Source organism: Egretta garzetta, unplaced genomic scaffold (genome assembly GCF_000687185.1).
Source record: "Egretta garzetta isolate BGI_Z169 unplaced genomic scaffold, ASM68718v1 scaffold584, whole genome shotgun sequence".
In the NCBI taxonomy this organism is placed as follows: Eukaryota; Metazoa; Chordata; class Aves; order Pelecaniformes; family Ardeidae; genus Egretta; species Egretta garzetta.
In genome coordinates, this window is record NW_009259529.1 from 538,070 (window position 1) to 559,027 (window position 20,958).

The window sequence follows — 20,958 nt, forward strand, 5'->3', positions numbered from 1 at the left end:
CCTGCTTAGCTCACCACTTCTTTCCTTCTTTTTTCTCCATTTTGTTGCTCTAGGCTAGGCTGCAGGGAGATCAGTGAATGCAGTCAGCTATGGCCACGCAAGGAGTTGAGGTGACGTGGCCGTGCAAAATGACAAGGATGTATGGCAACATGCGGTCAGTCAATTTAAGACCTGTTTTGATCCTGAAGGTTAAAATGAATTAGTGTGGTTTAATTAAAAGGAACTATTCTGGATGGTTTTTCATTGTCATCCATTGGATTAACAAAGAGGAATTTAAATTTCTTATATGAATTATTTGAGAGTACCGCTTGTTTTTATAGCATATTTATCTTGCTTTCAGAGGTAGTGTCAAAACAGGAAACTGATACTAGTTAGATTGAATAGTTTAGAAGAATTATTTCAACTGTTTGCATGGACAGCTGAACACTAAGCTTATATAGTAACCTTAAGTTGAAATTTTAATATTAATCTAATGTTATGATTCAACAAAAGAAGCGTGTCACTTGATAGAACTGAAATAATCTGTTTCTACCTCAGTTTTCTACCTTAAACCCTCTTCAGACACTGCCTTTGCTGTTGTGGTCAAATCATTTTATGTTCTTTTAAAAATGCTGTAAAGCTTCTCAGAACTTACTGGAAAGTATTCTTTTTAGTTTTATAACTATTATGTAGGCTTTTAAAAAATGAACATATTGAATTGCCTATCAGGAATCAGTCCTAAAGCTATGTAAACTGTTAGGATAAGTTTTAAATAATTACTATAGAAACCTATTGATTTCATTGTTGCTAGTTTTCTTAAGACAGCTTTGCATATTATCATTGCAGAGAAGCAAATTTAAAAATATACAGAATAAATTAGTTCTTTTGCATGCGCAGCCTTGTGGAGATTAGCTTTCCTGCTTGTAAGCTGAATGTGCTATACCTGAAAGAGGTGGGAATGTGTTAATAGAGGTGAGTGAGGGCTAGAGGGCTGAAGTGGGGAAGTAAGCAATCTTGCCACATATATAGGGAATGTGTGTGTGAGAATAGCCTGATATCGTAGGGTCTACTGTGCATCTCAGATGACTAAAACACAACTATAATTGTGCTTTATATTTTCCTGCAGAACCCATATAATTAAGGGCATTCCCTCCTGTTTCTAGAGAAAGAATTCCCCTAGAAACTCCTTGAAAATTTAATTTTAGAAACCAGCAAAGAAAGTAAATTATACCGTAAAAGTAACTCTTTTAACATATATGCATAATAAATATTTTCTTTTTTTTTTTGAGTAAATGTTTATGTAGCAACTTGTCTGCTATCCATAAACTGTTTTAAAATCTTCAAAACATGATGTAGAACAGAAAGCATTGTTCTGTATCTTATTACTTGGATTGTAGGAGCATGCAGAGTTGATCAAGGCTAAGGCTGCTTGAGCAAGTGTCATAAGTGTGCAGAAACACACTGCGAATTCAAAAAGCCTGAAAACGTGGATCTTCTTATATTAGGCAGAACTGTCATATGGAGATCACTGCGGCATTAGGATGCTCAGGTCATGCTCTGCAAAAACTTATGCATGTTGAATAACTTTGTTCACATGCACAATTCGATTAAGTCTGTAAAATGCTTCTTACCGTATTCTTGTTGCAAAGAGTACGCTACCATTTACAGAAGCTGGAAAAAAACCCAGTTCCTCTGAGAATCAGTTTAATTTTTTTAATGTAAATTGCAATATTTCTTAAACTTACTTCCAGGTCAGATCAGCAGTGAAATGTGCAGCAGTAAGACAGCAAATGGTAGACGTGGTATTCACTAAAATACAAATGTGATCAACTCAAATTCATTAAGGAGTGGTATGTTGAGTAGTTTAGCTGGAAATATTTTCTTGTGTGGAGGGTCTAGACTCATCAATGGCAATGATGTTTTCTCCCCTTCTGCCCAGAAGTGAGATTAAATTTGAGATGGGTTCACTTTCCTGCTTTGAAGAGATTTTAACCCTAGAAATGAGATGTCCTTCACATAGCAGATTGTCCCAAACAAGAAGTTAACAGCATCTTATTGCTCCCAGTATCCAAGTATTTTGTATGCAGTAGGATGGTCCTACCAGAGAGACAGAAGTGGGCAGCTCTCTGAGAAACCTGTGTGCACAGGGAGAAGGCAGAGAGGCATATGGTGCAGTACTGGTCATGGGAAATTCCAGTTCAGATCCTAGTTTCAAATTGAACACAAGAGTGGGTTTGACCAGTTTTCAAAGCTAAAGTTTAAAAATGGTCCTGGTGGTTCCTGTCTCTGTGTTGTTTGTATTTACTGAGAATATATCAGTATTTATCAGCCTTGTGCTCTGCTGAAGGTGCATTTGAGGTGAGTGTCCTAAGCACAAGGTAATCAAACTGAAACATGGATGACTGGCAGAGACTAAAATTAGAACTTTTTGTTTTCCTTTTCTTTTATTCCTGTTATTACAAGAGCCCTGAAACCATGTTGCATTTATGTCACTGCATGTCTGAAAAAAAACATGTTCACCTATCACCTCTGTGCTTTTGAAGTCCCTCCCACAGACTGTGAAGTCTGTAAGTCCCAGCCTGCTCCATTCTAATAACTTTAACTTCAAAGAAGGCAGATCAAGTTCAATTTTTTTTGAGATTATTTTCAATTCTCTATTTATTCCAAGCTTTACATTCCCTCTGTGAAACTCTTTCAGACGTTCTTGTTTTGGCTAATCTATATAGTACATATGTGCAGCGCGTTGGAAAACCTGTCTGTATGTCTGACAGAAGCTTACAGTTTCCCAGCAAGTTAGGGGACTTCTGGATCAATCCGTTCCGAGAAGATGGCACCCTCAGAGCTGGTGAGAGTCGTACTAGCTTTGATTCAACCCCAAGCCCCTCGCCAGACCCACTTTCAAACTCCAGAGCTATCACAACAATTGCAGGCACGTAAACCCCCAAGATTTAGGAAGTATTTATCTTACATGCCTCTCACATTTATTTTGTCTTTAAGTTTTGATTACATTAGGAAAAATGCAGTTCTCTTTGTTCTCAATGATATACAATTAACATGCTAAAGGCTATAATTAACACAGAGATTTTAGCTTAGCCCATGTTCTAGGCAAAACCATCATTACTTTTTAAAATACGTTAGAACACGTTTGCTTAAATATTGCTTGATATAAGGCCTCAAACTTACAAACACTCCAGGAATTCCCAGGGAAATTTATAATACACCTTAGCAGTAACTAAGGCTCAGTTCTAAGTATTTTGTCATGTGTGTAATCTTACTGAAGGCAATAGAAGTTTCCACAGTAAAGATTTTAGATGACCTTCTCAATATATAGAACGCCTTGGGGAGAAAAGATAGCACAAAATAGTTCAAAATAATTCATAGAGGATTTTCCTGTCTCCTAGTTGGAGCAGAATGAAAATTAATAAAATGACAAATGAAAATCTGTCAAAGTTCTTTCTTTCTCTGCAACTCCTTGTCACTCAAATGTACGGATGTGTAGTGACCCTAAATGCAGTATGTCACAGAATGCAGGAAATAAAAGAGCATCGGCATGGCAGATACATACAAAGTGTATGTATGATACTTGAGAGATACTTGAGATACTCTTCATACTTGAGAAGTGGAGTAGGAATAAAATGAAAGTAAGCTGAGGCACAGTCATGAAATTAAAATAACTTTTTAGTGACTTAAAGGCTTAACCAAGTTTCCAGGCATTGGAGAGAATCATGGGGCTCCTGTATTGGATCGAAGATTCCCTCTTATGATTTGAAATGGGGTTCAAATCATAAAAGCTTAGTACATGCAGCTCCAGGGGGCCATCATCATCACCTGTAGTTGACCCTGTGGAGGTGGTTTAATTTTGCAGACAGGCGGGCAGGGAAAAATTAAGCTTTAGAAGTTTGCTGGGTGTAAGCGCGTTACATTGGAGGTATGCTTATATACAGCAGTTACTGTGTTACCAGGAGGGTTGTAATGACCGTGTGGCCCTTGAAAAGGAAAACAAAAGCATGATAGTTTTGCTTAGTTCAAATGTTTGGTGTATTTGTTAGAATTATTTTTGTGTGTAATGAAGTACAAAGCTGAGATGTAACGGTAGCAGAACCATGAAAATTTAAGTGATTAAGTTAGTTTGATGAAAATTATTTATATAGCCAATAGAAGTATACCCTAATGTAGTTATTAACATTAAGAAATGCCTAGAAAAAATGTATGCAGTATACATAAAACAAGATCCAAAGGGCAGATTTAGAAAGGTGATTCTCTAGAGTTTTTCCTCAATTTATTTCTTAAGAAAATTTCAGTTTTTTCCATACATCTTTGCTGCTGCCAGTCTGGTTTTGGGCAAACATCTGGTTTTGTTTTTTAATAATAAGGAACTGCATTTCTCCCTCTTAGTTTCCACCTAAGTGTAAACAAATAGAGTATCTGTAATACTGTAATAATAACTGATCAAAAATGAACCTGGAAAAACTTACAGTTAAGACATCGTTGTGGTTGTAGTTTTTAATGTGGAAAATAACTACAAGAGAAACATCATCAACTAAGGTTTTTTTTTTAAACCTTGACCTTTTATTTTTCTTCTATCCCTGAGTCAGAACCCCAATTCTAGTGAAGTAACTAAAGACTGTGTTGCTGCATATAAATTTAAAAGTCTGATTTAAGGTTGGATTTGACCAAATTATTTACAAAATGCAAGAATACTACACAAAGTAGGCCGTGAATAGTATGCTAACAGAAAATTCTCCAGTATAAATCAAAGAAGTCAGTCATAAGGCTGGTAGCAGGGAGAACAAATCAAGTGGGGAAAAGAGAAAAGGTATATTTTTAAATGAGAATGCTAAATGAGGTAGCTAATTGACGTCTGCCTCATAGGCATAGGTCTATTATAGTGAGAATTGATGTCAGATTGCTCAAAGACAATGTTGTAAATGCAGTGTAACAGGTGATGAGATTTGTGGAACATGTTGGGGTAAGCCATGTGAGGATTCTGGAAATGAAAAGCGCTTTTAAATGGATTGTGATATGAATAAAGAACCAGTGCAATTGGTTGAAAGTGGGAGCAGTGTAGTGACTTTCTCCTCAATCATGGGAACAAAAGCAGCGATGTTTGCTCCCAACTGCAGTACAGAAAGAGACCATTTCGTGAGAGCTTGGAGAAGAATTCAAGACTGGAGGTACAGAGAATTCCATAGTGTCACTTGTGCTGATCGTAGGTAGAGAATATTGTTTATCTTGGTACCATTATCTAGTAAGCTTCCTAAAGTTGCTGAAAGCAACGGACTTCATTTGCCTTCTAGTAAGCAAAAATGCAGCTTACACATGCATGGACTGCCAGAAGCCTGCAAAACTAGATGGCTTCCTGAAGATTTGATCATGTTGCTGGTGCTAGCAAATTTCTAAATAAGTTCATATGAAACAAAAACTCAGGATTAAGTGTTATTCTAAAGTTACAGAAGGAAGCAACTCATCAGCTGAAAGATAAATGAATGGGAGTAGATTCACAGTATATTTCACTGAAGAGACTAAAGCTATTGCAGTACTAACAACATGAACAAACAAATGAACAAATGTCATTAGGACTGGTTTGAGATGAGCATCAAGGGTAGAAAAGAACATTGCTAAGGATCAAAATGTTGGTAGCGATCTACTGTTTTCATCACTGAAATATATGTTAAGAAATGAGGCGAATGCAAACATGATACTTTGTATTAAAGCTTTTTTTGCTGGATTTGGGTAGAGTTGTAAACTGCAAATCAGTTCTTTTATGAACCACAAATTCGCTTTTTTCTTTACTTAATACACTTGTGAACAGCCTTTGATATTATCTGACAAGTTGCTATTTTAATATTATTTCATAATATAGTCTTAATGTAAAATGTTATTAAGGAAATTTTGAAATAAGTCATTATGCATATCTTTTCATTGAGTAGCCACCTTCAGTTGGTATTAATTGGCACAATATGAAACATCTGTTAAGGACATTCACATGTTGAAGCTCTGTTATGGGTTTTGCTGGGCTATGCAGGAAAGAAAGATTTATTTCTTCATCCAAATTTTTGCACATCTAATAAACAACTTACCTGTCATGTATGTTCGTGAAAACAGCAAAACTTTGGAGATTATCGGATGATTTTTTTTCCAGGGCAAGGTTTCAACACAAAACGAAAAACTTAGTTCTAACTGAGTGCCACATTTGTCCAGAGAATGGGAATAGGCTTTGTGGTCAATGTGCTGAGGCAAGGCCAAACAAAAGAGCTCTGATTCTGAATATCAGGTAGTTTCTAGTGTTACAGGTAAGGAGAGGAGACTCTTATGAAATGTGGTCTTCTACAGCTGCTGGACGTTTCATATGGGGGAGCTGAACTCAGACCAGTATATGGAAAGGATGAGGTTTGTGGCATGCACCTCAGGTAGCACACTTTTGAACCTTGAGAGTGCATGGGAATCTCTGTAATGGTGATGGAGGTTGTCTTACTTCTTTAAGATGCTGTGGGTAAAATGTGATCTGTATTTTTATAACTAAGCTTTTTGTTTGGTAATGCAAAGTTGTCTCCTGCTGTAATCAGAAAGACATTGGCAATTCCAAGACAACTGCCATCCCTGCCCTTTTCTTTCTTCCAACTTTTTCATCTTTCTCTCACCTCCCTTCCCTCCCCCTCCGAGTTTCCTATTTTGTACAGTGGGCTTCATGAAGAAACTGGCAATGCAGAATTAGTATTTCAAATTGATGGAAAATTCAAGAACATAAGGTAGTACCAGTTTTATCATATTTGGTGAGCTATTTCTGCAGAGGAATTCCTTAGACAAACCCTACTGAAGATAGAATCTGAAGGAAAAGTAGTTAACTTCTGGACATCAGTACCCTTAAAATTTTGGGGACATGTAGTTAGGTTTATTATCTTTCTGCTACTTTTGTTCCTTCTCTAGATTTTGCATTTTTAAAGAAAATATTTCAATACCATTTGTCCATAAGTTATTGGAAGTTCATTTTTTTCCCCACTTTTTAAAAAATAGAGGTTTTTATGATTACAATATTGTGGATGAATGCTGTCTATAACCAGTAGAAATGCTTCAAAGCAGGTTGAAAGGAGGACGCTAGGCTTTCTGAAATGCTCTCTGACTGAATGAGAGATATGGGAGCATCCAACTTGTTTTAACAATGAAAGCTCTTTTTTTTTTTCCCGTGTAAAAATAGATCACAGTGCAGTGACCCCAGAGGGAGAGAAAGAATGAAAATGATGCGTGTTTCTCTAAAGCTCCTGACTATATTGTTACAAACTGTGTCAAAGGATGACAAATCTGAATTGCACTGCTTCCTGTGTTCTTTGAATTAGAGCTTGGTGTGTGCCACACTATTTTGACCTCTTCAAAATTTTGTAATTTAATTAGCAGATTTCTTTTTCCCTATCCAGTCCATCTTGAATAGGAAAAAAGAAAAGACATGTACCACTGTGATAACACTCCATTTTTTTCTGAGTCTAATTGTGTATTTTGAATGAAATTGGTATGAAAGCATTGTTGTATGAATGTAAATCAGAAGGATATAAAAACAATAAGCAGTATTAACCAACAGGGATTAAAGACCACCTGAACTGGCTAGAAAAAATTTACTCCCCAGTCATTAATTTATAGGCTTGGTGCTTGCCAGGGTATTTGCCCAGCTGCACCTGCCTTATTGACGTGTTCAAATGTGAATTAGCACAAAAAGTTGGCAGAGGAATAGGGGATTTTTCACCTCAAGGTCAGAAACAAGGCAGGCTGATACTGATTTAATGCGCTCGTGGTCTGATAGTTCAGCATGAACGTGTCTCTATATTGCCATGAGTTGCCATGTGCCTACATTCAAGGAATGCTTTTTTCTAACTGACATCCTTCTTGTAAGAACACTAGGTAGCAGGCACCTGCCTTTGCCGGCAAAGAAGTTAGGTGTCCTGGCTAAGCTAGTTGTCTAGGCTTCCTCTGTAAGCCAGGGGGAGAGGGATTTTCAGAGTGATTCATACTGTTCTAAGATATGTGTCTAAAATAGATGAGATGACTCATCCTCTGGAAGTACCTGCCACTCTACTGACGACAGAGGGAGACCTAGATGACTAACTTACCCTAGATAGCTAAATTCTGGACTGGTAATACGAGAGAGAGCTCAGCACTGATGTCTTTTTTTGTTAATGAAAAGAGGCTCAAGTATGCAGTCATTATGAAAAAGCCTGTAAGAGCATTGGTCACGCAGTATATGCTGAAAAGGAGGTGGAGCTGCATTGCTGTCCTGCTGTATCTTTAATAAATGTACCGATTTTATTTTTTGCTAGATTAATCTGTATCAAGGTGAGGAAAAGAAGATGCTTCTTCACCTTAAAAATCCCACTGGAAAGGGATAAGTGTCATTTACATTACACAGACATTATGAAGCAATGGGCATGATATTTATTCTGCATCAGTTTCCATTCTTGAAATGGCTTTGTACTGAAATTGCTTTGTATTTATACCAGTGGAACTGGGTGTAAAATCCATTACACTTGGTGTTGAGATACTAAAAGGTTGTTAGCATGTATCTGTTTAAGTACAGCATGGACTTTGCAGTTCCGCAGTCTGCAGGGGAATGTACATGACATTAGCTTCACTGTCTGCTGGTTACTGCTCCACATGCACATTTTTGCAGAACTTACAGAAACTAAGCTTTAAACTCATTACTATTTAATCAAAACCCATAGAATCATAGAATCACTTTGGTTGGAAAAGACCTTTGAGATCATCGAGTCCAACCTTTAACCTAACCCTGCCATCCCACCACTAAACCATGTCCCTAAGCACCTCATCTATCCTTCTTTTAAATACCTCCAGGGAGGAGGACTCTACCACCTCCCTGGGCAGCCCATTCCAGAGCCTGACAACCCTTTCGGTGAAGAATTTTTTCCTAATGTCTAGCCTAAACCTGTCCTAGCGCAGCTTCAAACCATTCCCCCTCGTCCTATCATCTGTTACCAGGGAGAAGAGGCCAACCCCCACCTGACTACAGCCTCCTGTCAGGCAGTTGTAGACGGCGATCAGGTCTCCCCTCAGTCTCCTCTTCTCCAGACTAAATAACCCCAGTTCCCTCAGCCGTTCCCCGTATGACTTGCGTTCCAGACCCCTCACCAGCTTGGTTGCTCTCCTCTGGACATGTTCCAGCAATGCAACATCTTTCTTGTAGTGAGGGGCCCATCACTTGGCCAATTTGAAAATTCCAAGGTCTCGTTGAATATGCAGGAAGTATTCACAACATCTGATTTTGGATACCAAATTAGGTTTCTAAACAAGGAGTCTAGGCAAGTTCTGTAATCAGCAGTGAAGAGCTGGCACTTTCAGGGAACAGCTCAGAGCGACCAAGGCAAGCAGGAAGTTGGTGTTCCACTTGCCCTCCAGGGGACTTAGCTGCTGCCTAGCCTGGAGCCTCTGAAATAACCTCTGAGACACTTACCCCTCTGCATTTACTGTGGAGGAAGCCTAGCCTGGTTTTGCAGGCTGTTAAAGTGGGCAAGAGGAATACTTCCCTTATTGTTTCCTATCATAATTTTTAGGTCGGTAATACCGTTGTCAACTCAGAGCAGAATATTTTTCTGAATATATTTAGGATATATTTCTAAATGTCAGGTTTAGCTTGCATTAAAAGTGGCTGCTGCATGGCCCGATGTATGTAGTATGCTCAGTAATGTTAATGTAGTAGTATGTAACATAATGTAGTAGTAGTAGGACATATGTAATGTATGTAGTATGCTCAGTTTTAAACTTCTTTTCTCTTGTAACTTAGATGACTGAGCACCCTCCACATGCCCAAGATAGTCAACAAAATCTATTTGGTTTTCTCAGAAAGTTTGCCTTCATTTTGTGTGCTCTCTGGTTGAATCATAAACAATTCTGATCTCTCCTGTGTCTGCAAGGCCTTGAGTACTGAGCTGCTGGCTGCCACGGACACCGTAAGGCCCTCTTCATTTAGCATTGCATTCTAAATTTACCGTTGCATTCAGAGTGTTAGAGTGCAATGCTTTGGCTCAAACAGCCCGATGAATTTTTGTGTTCTTCTGTTGGTCGACAGCTGCTTTACCTAAAGCACTACACTCCTACTATAGCTTTGAAAGTACAATAACTGGTTACACGTTGCTTTATGCAGATTTTACAGAGCTGAGAAATTCAGGGAGTTGAACTGATTTGCTACAGTTTGAAAAATCATCTACAGAGTTTAGGAATGTATTGACATGGCAAGCTGAGATCCATGGATTTTTCTTTCCTTCAATATGTAAGTCCAAGTTTATAGGTAAGGCACAAAATCAGGGAAGAGTGTAGAGAAGTCACAGAACAAAGACCAGCCTTGATCAATCTTCATTGCACACAGAGAGAAAACAGCACGATATAGGGAATTGTGTTATCACCTGGGGGAGGAGGAGTTTCCAGACTTTCAGGGAGAAAAGGAGGCATGTTACAAAAGACAAATGACAACTGTAAGTGCTGCACACCAGGCATTGTCTTACCGTTGAAGGAGGTTAGGTGACAAAATTACTTTAATATGGTAACCGTAAGAAATAGTGAATGCATTCACTGAAGACAGTAAACCTTAAATCTGTTGGATAAGTTCAAATTCTACTCTTTTGTAATTCTTTTTTTAAAGACAAAGGAAGGTGAAATTGCAAAGGACACAAGGGTGTATCCAGGGGAACAAGAACATCATTTATAGTCGCCAGGGTTGTTTGATGAGGCTCACTTGCTAGATACCTGATAACAAGGAAGACCAATCTGTCACTGTATGGTTCCATAAAGAAGATTTGTCTGTAATAGGGAGCATTAAACAGGGTAATGGAAATTACTTGAGCAGCTACTGAATTAATTTTCATTTTAAACATACACTTATTTAAAGATAACAACTGGCTGGACAGCATGACAAGTTCTGTATCTGAGTCCATGTGTTAAAAAAGGACTGTGAGAAGTGTGCTGGTTTTGAATATAAACCTGACTGTGCTGTCAGCTAACATCTCCCTTACCTAGGGCAAAACTTTAAGTGATGCATAATAGCAGGTGGGACTCTGTTGTGGACTCCTGAAATCATTACTTCATACAAACTGCTATTATTTAATAGAGAAATGTAATTGTTTCTCCAGAGGGTGATGAATGTGATTCATTATGTTTGATCTTTCTCATACCAGAAGAAAACTGCTGTTGCTAGCTCAGAAGACTTTTGGCAAATCAAAAGGAGACTGCTAGTTTGGAGCATTTCTCTGTCAGTTTGAAATCCCCAAGCTGTAGCTTCGAGCTTGGCAGTGAGTGCTCTGCAGTAGTACCAAGAGAGTTGAAATAATCAACAATAGAAACCTTTTATCTCATGTCTGAAATCCATAGATAGAAAGAGAATGTATATATAAATATTTCTCTTTAATATTTCACATCGTGCTTCCACTTAAGAAGTTTAAAGTTCTTTCACCAAGAGTGGACATAAGCCAAACCAAGCCACAGGATTAATCATAAATAATTTATATGCAATCCTTCTACTAAGATATCCTGCGATTTCATAAAGAATGAACACATGTTCTGAGAATACATAAGGATTGCTAAAATTAGCTTGCTTTAACACGCCTGGGAACAACACATGAAGCTGCTGTTGCAGTTTTCCTGACATAGCCGATCATGTTGCTTGCTGTTCACAACAATTAAATGCTCTTTTTTCCGTTTGGTGTTTTTTTTTGTTATTATTTTTCTTAGAACCACTTCCAGATTAAGAAAAAAAAATCTGCTAAAAATTCTGAACAATGTTGACTGGTAAAGGCTGTAGAACAACTATTGCTGCAATAAACAGGATTAGTTTGGGATTACTTTCTCTACAAAGAGTCTGCAGCAGTGCCTTACTCCTCCTTGCTGAGAAACGTCAGCCCTTTCAGGTCTCCATGGTTATCTCTCAGAATGAAAAGTAAAAGCATTCTGGGATGATTATATAAAAACTTGTAAAGGGTAAGTGCAAACTAAAAAACAGTGTTTGAGGACTAAACAGTGCATTTTCAGATGTCTGAGTCTCTGTGTGTATATGGTTGGAGAGGTGAACAGGAGCCTTAAACTGTGTAGTTTGGGATGAACCTTGGTTTGGGGAAGATACACAACAGGCCTTAGTGATTTATTAGTGTATCATTTGAACACGTACCTAACAACTTGATTAGAGCAACAAGAAATGAAACTACACCTGTGGCTTAATTATTAAATTTAAACATCAATAATATTCAATATTCCTAAAACACCTGTACAAAAGAGGCTTGAGAACATAGTTGAGACTAGGCTTGCATATGGATCTGCATACCATTAAAGCTGGGGAAGTGTGGATTTCTGCCATGTTCTGTAAATGTAAGATACATAAATTAGAATTGCTTAGGGATAGTGTTGCTTACATGAGTCGCTTCTCCACTGTTTTTCATTTATGAATAAGTGTGTTTGGTGTGACTACTCTTGTCTCACAGTGATCTCAAACAGCAGAAAATATCCTGCATGCAATGGCTTGCAGATATATAATACCCGTAAGCTATGTTTCTCAATATTGGTTACAGGTATTTTATGTTTACAGACAATTCAAAGCTTGGAGGACTGAAATACACTCAAGAGAGGTTTAATATTGGTGTGGAGAAATAGTCTGAGAAAATCAGGATGCAGTTCAGGGACAAATTCAAAGTACTGCCCTATTTAGATGGTATTTCTTATCTAAAATGTAGTATGAGGAATGGATAATGGTACTTAGGTTAAGTATGAGTCAATGGTGGTGTGTTACTATAAAAAAGTAAACATACCGTGAGACATGACAAATATCAAATATTTAAAGGACTTGAAAGTAGAAAAAGAATAACCTGTCCTGTGGGCTAATGGGAGTAGGAAAATATAAAATGGGTTTAAATCATAGGAAAATTTCAGGCTAAATATTATTGTTACATTATTTTTGCTAGGCATATTGAAAGCACTGGGACTGTGGAGGCTTCTCTGCCTGCTGGTTTATGAGCTGGTCAGACAAATATCCGTCAGATATAATAGATACTGCCTTGGGACTAGATGCATCTTTCGGTTCCTACCAGCTCAGGACTCTCTTATTCAGTATGGTAATAAAACTCCCCGAGTAGTTTCATGCAAATATGCATAAAGATACAATTCAAAGGGAGTATAAAGCCTTTGACACTAAGCACTGCATGAGATATGCAGTTTTCCTCCAACATAAAATCTGCTTGTGTTTTCAGTGAAGTAAATAGTCAAGCTTCCAATTTAGCTTTGATTTCATATTGTCATCTCCGTGTCACTCCTTCTTCACAATATCTTATCCAACCCACAGATCTCTGTATCAGAATAATACCTTTGCCACCTTCCTCCTCCTCGGTAGGTTGGGACAACACAGAAAAGGAATCAGAAACCACCATGGATGACAAACTCAATTCAAGTTGACAATATGATGCTGCTGTTGAAAAGGCAAAGCTTATTCGGCAGTGTGTTAAATAAACATCACATGTAAAGCACTGGAGGTAGTTGATCTACCCTCTTTGGCATCAGCTGGCCTACTCCAGGGCAACACACCATTAGAGAGAATCCAGAGAACAACAACAAATACAAACGTTTTAGAAAATATGATCTGTAAGAGACAGCAGAATGCAGGGTAGAAACGAGGAGTGGGGAACTCACCCTCTCATTTAGGTGTCTGACTTGCACTTTAGCTATATGTGTTCAGTGAAGAGTATTTAGTGTTTAATGAAATGTATATGTATATGTCTAGGTATATAAAGAACACTCTTAAGAGAAGCACATTAACTCTTCCAGTCTGTGAAAGGCTGGTACAAAGGCAGGAGCTTTCACTTGAGCAAGCAGATAGCAATTTCATTTTTTATCAAAACCTATATTCAGGAAGGTCTCTGTCTAAAGCGAGACAAGCTCTCTTATGTTACTGCTTCTTTAATATTTATGTGGGAAACTTCTAGAAATAGGTTACCCAAATATCTTTCAGGGCTGGTCTTGATATGCTGAATTTTGTTCTCAATGGGTCCATCTCCACTTTGAGACATTTCCAAACCTAAATTTCTGTGATTTCTATTATTTAATAGGGTTTGCTCTTGGTATTTGCAATCAGCTTTTTCCCCCACCTGTTTCCATTCTGTCACTGCATCCAGAATATCTAAGGCAGTGGAAGAGAAGCCTCCAGAAGGTCAGTGCTAACGTAAAATATAGCAGAGTACCACACAGACAGGTTTTGTGGAAGAGTTTTCCTGACAGAACACCATATGTTGGTATGATTAGGTCTGGTTGGACACATGCAGTGTTTTCTTCATGTGGGACTTAGTGAGGGGTGGTTGCCCCTGCTACACACAAACCAGGAGGTTTCATAATGCAGTTCATACTTTGCATTCTTTCATTTATGGCCCCAATGTGCCTATGGTTAGACTACAAAATGAGAGTATGCATAAAATACGTACTTTTGCACTAGCTCACTGATCCAAAACACTTTCACCAATCCACAGTCTAGATGGAAAAGAATCTAAGAGAAAATTTAAAGAGGGATTGTTTAAAGAAGATCAAATGTGTTTTATTTTATATTGCTGAATCTTCAATCAGGATAGGCTGCATTTTGCTGGGTGTCATACAAGCACATAAGTCTTAATTTCCACCTCAAAGTGCTTGACTTTGTCTGACTCTAACCTCTACTTATCTGATGATAATGCCATTTGTTGAAATGAAAGACACTCAGAAATGCCCATTTCATGTTATACACCTACAAAAATACAGAGGTGTCACAGTGTAGAAGATGTCTCCAAACAAAAAGGAACAGAACTGATCTCATGTGATGGCTCTCAAATGTAATGTTTTCAGACACCTCGCACCACTAACACTACCTTAATCCACTGGGTAAAGATCTTTCCAGACTGAAATGACTCAGGATTTTGCACAGCTATTCAGTGCAATCAAAGGACTTTTGAGAGCATTGAAAACCACTGCAGAAAGGAAATTGTAGGTAATTAGCATCCTATAGTTTGGGGAGCAGGTTTTGAGGCTTGCTTTTTGTGTGTTTTTTTCCTGATAAATAAGCTATATTTCCTAACACATACTATTTCTTTTTTAAAGTTCATTTTACCAGGATATATGTCATTACAAGGGTTGAAAATGAATTTGCAGCCTCTGCTATGGAAGGACTTTTGACTTACAAACTGTTACTGTTCAAGTGACCCCTATCTATTTTAAGCAGTGCAGAGATAGTTTCTGTTTGCGCAGCAGTATCCCAAGTAACTCTTTTGTACAAGGAATACATATTTGAATTAAAGGCTGAAGTACGTGCAGTCAGTAATGTCTGTGAAACAGTATTGGAAACATGTCATTAGTAAAAAGTTTTCAAATTTGAGAAATTTAATTGCTTTTTTCAATTTCCTGTGAGACAAAAAGAAAAATCTGAGAGATTTTTCGCATTATGTGTAAGTGACAGCAGACTTATCTGTTAAAATAATCATCAATTTCCTCATTAGACGTTGTTACCTGGATTTTTATAGAATTCTTCTAAAATATCATTTATCTTCTATTGAACAATAGATTCCTTGAAATAATTACATTCTGCTAGAGCATATTTGCATCTTTCTTACCTAATCTGTCAAGAAGCATTTTTCCATTCTTCTTCTCACTCTCAATTTCACCTGGCTTTTAATTTCAGAATAATAATAAAAAAATAATCACCCTTCTTGTTAACTGTAAGTAACTGTTGTCTGATATCTGAAGATACAACAAAACATCTGCGGATAAATCTGGTTTTTGAAGTTTGGTCCATCAATGGCTATGTTTAAAAGAACATAAAGAGCATAAATATGTCAAATATCTACTACAGTCCATTACCTTAATTCAAATATTAAAATTAGATGGAAAGTTTAATATGATTACCTATTGGTGAAGGGATATCATGCAATCTCACTAGGATGCAGTTTAAAGCAACTTACTTTGTGCAGAATGCTTGTTAATACTTGAGACACCAAGTAAGGGACACTGTAGAGGATCTAGTTATAATCTGTGATTTGTAAACTGTGAAGAAATTAGGCTTTGATTGTGCATAGCTCTATAAACCTCTATGCAAGTTGCTTTCCAAAGGAAAATGAGATTTATGTTTTCTCTGTTCTCTGCCTCATGCCTGCTCCTTCAGACACTTTTGAATCTAGTGCCCCATTTCAACCAAAATTGAGAAGGGAGAAAACTTCAAGGTATTTTTCTAAAAGTTTCATGAAGATGTTCGAGGACAGGTGTCTTGAGCAGCTTTAGATGAAGGGCTGTGTATAAGAACATTCTTTATTGAAAAGCCATCAGAGAAGCTGTACTGGAGCTCAAACCTGAGACACATATCTTTCTGACACTGGATTCCAGTAAATTTTGTGGTATGGTTAATTATTATTTCAGTTGAATTGTTCAAATGTTTGAAAGTCTAAATTCCAAATAGTATACAGGTGAGAACGATGTAAAATAATATGAAACTATGAAAAGTCTCTAACAAAGATTGTGATGCGACTTGTAAATCCTCTATTATTTATGTATTATGTTGAACTAGTGTACTAATACTAAAAGGACAGTAGAAATAAATAGGGATAATGCCATCAGTGGCTTACAGTGGTAGAAATTTAATGGAAATGTGAAGTGCTGAGTCATAGTTAGAATTTGCAGTGATAGAATATGGGATCCTATAATTCTCTCAAATTTTAAGTGGATCTGGTGACTTTTGAAAGAGATATTACAATATTCTCATTCATTTATTTGATGGATAAGAAAAAAATATACCAATTATTCTAAATGTGTTCACCTGCAGGGCACTTCTAAATTCCAGCTTTTAGGAGTTCCTTATCCATGGCCTGGAGCCACAAAATTTAATCTAAGTATTTTTGCTCTTGGTTTATGAGGACGGCAGTATTGATCCAAGATGGAAGTCCTTGTGACATAGTGAACGTTGTTGCAAGGACCTGGAAATTACCTGATGTATATGAGGAAACAGCGCAGAGAAGCAGAAGAGTTCCATAGGGTTGGTGGTATAACTGGATATGATATAGCGTGTTTAGGTCTGGGCGAGTCAGTATCCTGCAGGTCTTGACAAGTTGGAGAGTACACAAATGAGTGCAATAAAAAGGCTTGGAAGTAGAAGAGAGAAAGTGGAAGACTGAACCCATACAGCTTGGCTACATGACAGCCAAAATTCTACAAATGCATGATAACAATTTAGAAATACTTAAATGGTGTACAGAAAAAGAGGACGATTATGATGAGTTCAATGAACAGGATAGAGAATTGAGGATGAAATGAAGAAAAATTAGATTAATCAGTTCTAGGACTTATTTCCTGTGATGTTAAATTTCCTCCCTGCAACAGGTCCCCTCAAGGGGAGAGAAGGAAGCCTTCTTTTATGGAAAAACACCAGTAAATGGCCATTAGTGAACAATCCTATACAGATGTAAGGTGTAACTCATAATAAATTCCTAATTTAATAACATATAACCCTGAAGAAACTTATGTGACCATATTGTTTCACCTACTCTGTAGTGGATAGGACATTCTTGAAGCAATTCCTGATTGGCTTGGATTTCCTTCTTGTCCGTTACATATGGTTGCACCCTTGATGTCCAGGTCATTATGCAATTTCTTTTTTCCAGTTCTTCACCTGAAATATTCTCTAAGCAGTGAACCAAAGCTAGAAGATAGACAGTTTGAGAGCATGGATGCGAGCCCTATACTTGTGAGGGAGGAAAGGGAGGGGGAGCAGGAGAATTTGAAAAATGATGTATGCAGCTTCTTTGTTCTCTCTGTATGGTTTGTTTTGCTGCTGAATGCATCATATAAGAAAAATCTATATATGTTTGTATTTAGGACTAGTGGAAGATGTGTATTCTCTCACTACTGGAGAGAAAGTGTTAAAAGGAATTCCATACATCTCAATGTATAAATTTTCAAAATGAAAAATGAAAATTAAGGAAAGATTTCTCCATGTAGTCAAAGAAAAGAAGGAATTTAATGAGAATTCCCTGTTGATAAATGCTTAGCCCAGTACGTCAACCAGGTGAATTCCCTAGCAGAATTACCTGGAAAGTGCAGTGAGCTTTCTGGCCTTGTGTTCCTGGGGCACCCAGCTAATGCTAGCGAGTGGTGAGGATGGAGCACTGGATGGAAAGCTGCCTCCTTCTGGTCAGTCTGTTTCTGGTACACATTTAAAGAATACATGAATCTCACAGTCTGGCAAATATGAGGTGCAGAACTGTCCCTTCTGTAGGATTATTAGACCATAGCTTCGTATGGAGAAGAGATGCGTTCATAGTCAAGAACATTCCCCTACCCTCTCTGATGGCCCAATCCCACAGAGCTGGCTGTGGCAGCTGAATGAGAAGCAAAAGCAGAGCAGACCCTCTGTCATGTAGAACTCAAATTCCTTCTATGATGTGAATTTTTTGTTAAGTGTGAACTCACAAACAGATTAATATGTTATTTTCTCCCCAAATATGTTCTCTCCATCCCAACTGTCAGTAGGTTGGTAGACCTAACCTGGAGCTGCATTTGCCTAGACCTTGGTGCTCGATTCCACCGTGTTTGTCATACATACATACATTTTCTTGAACCCAGCCTGCATATTTCCCTCCTTTAAAGAGGTCTCTGAAGAAGAACGTCATTGCAGCACCTATGAAAAATTATCCAAGGTATAATAGCTAAGTGGTGTTACAATAGATGCACCTTTTAAAAAAACCTTTAAACTGTTCACTTTATGTATGTATATCTTTTTAGCCGTTTTTGCCCCATGTCAGTTTACTGATCACACACACCTGTGGCTCCCATTTCAAACTAGGCTCCATCACTGAATTTTACACACATGAGGATGCAGAGCCCTGCAATAATACTTACCTATAGACTGTGTGAAAGCAGAGGCCTGACTGAGAAGCTCTCTGAAGTCCCAGGAGAAATTTGCAAAAAAAGTATTTCAGGATTGAAAATAGAGATAATAAATTATTTGAAGCAAAGACTCCAAGTGCCATATGTTTGTGCAGCATCCAGCATGATATCGCCTGGATTATGCCCAGAGCTCTTGAGTCCTGTTATTCTACGTGACAACCCCAGGTTATTTTATTTTATTTATAAACGATACCATTTTTCCATTTTTCTCTTTCTTGCCATGAATATTTTCAATCTTCCCTCAACTTAGCTGAAGTTTTTTCCCCTTCTATGAATATGTATCTTTCTATCTATCATATATTAATTTGAAAAATAAAAAGATAATTGTAAAGAGTTAACTAAACAATAGGCCCTAGTTTTAAACCAACAAAGCCATAATACTCAGTATTCCAGGGTTGAACCCAACAATTCATCCTCTGTGGCTCCCAAGGCTTACACCAGCTCTAAAATAAATGGGCACAGTCCCAAATACCGAGGCTGACTTGTTATCTCTATATGTACTTTTCAGATAACAGACATTAAATAATTCACTATACAAAGTCTTATTTCAATTAAAATGGTAAAACTGATAAAGAAGTTTTCTTTACTTTTGGGAACAGATCTCTGGCTTGTAATTGCATTAATTACAAATACACACAGTTGAAAAGTTATTCAAATGCAAATTTTCTTAATGAGAAGAAAGCAACTGGGAGTATAATTTTTAGTTGCTGCAGTTAATGAAAGTATTTGATTTTGTTTTAATTGCACTTTTAATAAAATAAAGTGCTCTCTCACAGTGATGAGATTTCACTAATACAGCATCATCTAACAGCAGTGCTAGAACTTCCAAAGGTTGCTGATGGTTGATAGATCAGCCAGTGCTGAGCTCTCAGTGGAGATAAGTGAAGCAAACAACACTTGCTCCTGGGCAGAGCCGTGTGTGGTGAGGTGCTGATCTCTGGCTAACAGCAGCGTACCAAAGGATGTCACTGAAGTAAAGCACTGAGCAGACAACTTATGGCTTAAAAATGCAAGGGGAGGTGTAAAGAGAGCAATGCCTGGGCCCTGCTGTTTTCATAACTTCGAATCATGGAGGAGGGAGTTGGGAGAATGTCTGGTCCAGTGAGTCTCCACTGATTTCAGTGCAAGAATCATTATGAAAATACCCCCTCACAAGCTTCTGTAAGTCTGCCCAAGTTTTAATTAAAAACCAAATGAAAATGAAGTTTAAAAGTCAGAAAAAAACTATTATTTACCCCATTTTGTTTGCCTGCTTCTTTTGAAATGTGTTTGTGGCCTGCAAGAAAGGCATTTCACAGAAAGTGGTGTGCTCTCATATGAGCAGCTGGTGTTTACAGATCACATGTTGAAGAATACCAACCTAGTCAACCCCGCTCCACATGAGGCAGGGTCAGCTACACCTAAGCCATTCCTTACAGAAACTTGTTCCACCTTATCTTTAGAAACCTTTGGTGATGGTGGCTTTCTGGTTTGGTGCACTCCCATCCTCAATTAAGTTATCATGATGCAAGAAGGAAGGAAACATAGTGCCTTCTAAAACTCTTTTCAACCTAATGGAAAGAATTGGCATCTCATAGGCTATGTTAACCAAAGCTAGGGACTTTGTAAATTTATGTTTTTTCTTGGAAGGATGTGGGTTTGATTTTTTTTAACCTTCAGGTAGTTGATGTTAAAAAAGGGCTTGGGCCTTCCTAAAGACTCCCTAATATTTTATCAAACACTGGTAAAGAATTGCAGTAACTTCTCTTCAAAAGGATTGATGGCAAAATGGATTTCCCTCTTTCCCCAAACTTTCTTCCCTCGATTTTCATTCTATTCTAAATTATTATTAAAAATAACCAAGTATATAAATATTAGTGGATTACTCTTCTACCTTTCAATCTTGCATGTGAGATGATATCTCTGAGGGAGAGCAATCACCTGGGAAAAGAGGAAGCAAAGGCCTGGTGCCTCAGAAGCAGCCCCCTGCCCCTCTTCACCCTCCAGTCCTGGAGGGTCAGAGGAAAAAGGATGGTTTGTGTTTGGCAAACCCCATTACTGGACGAGCCTCCT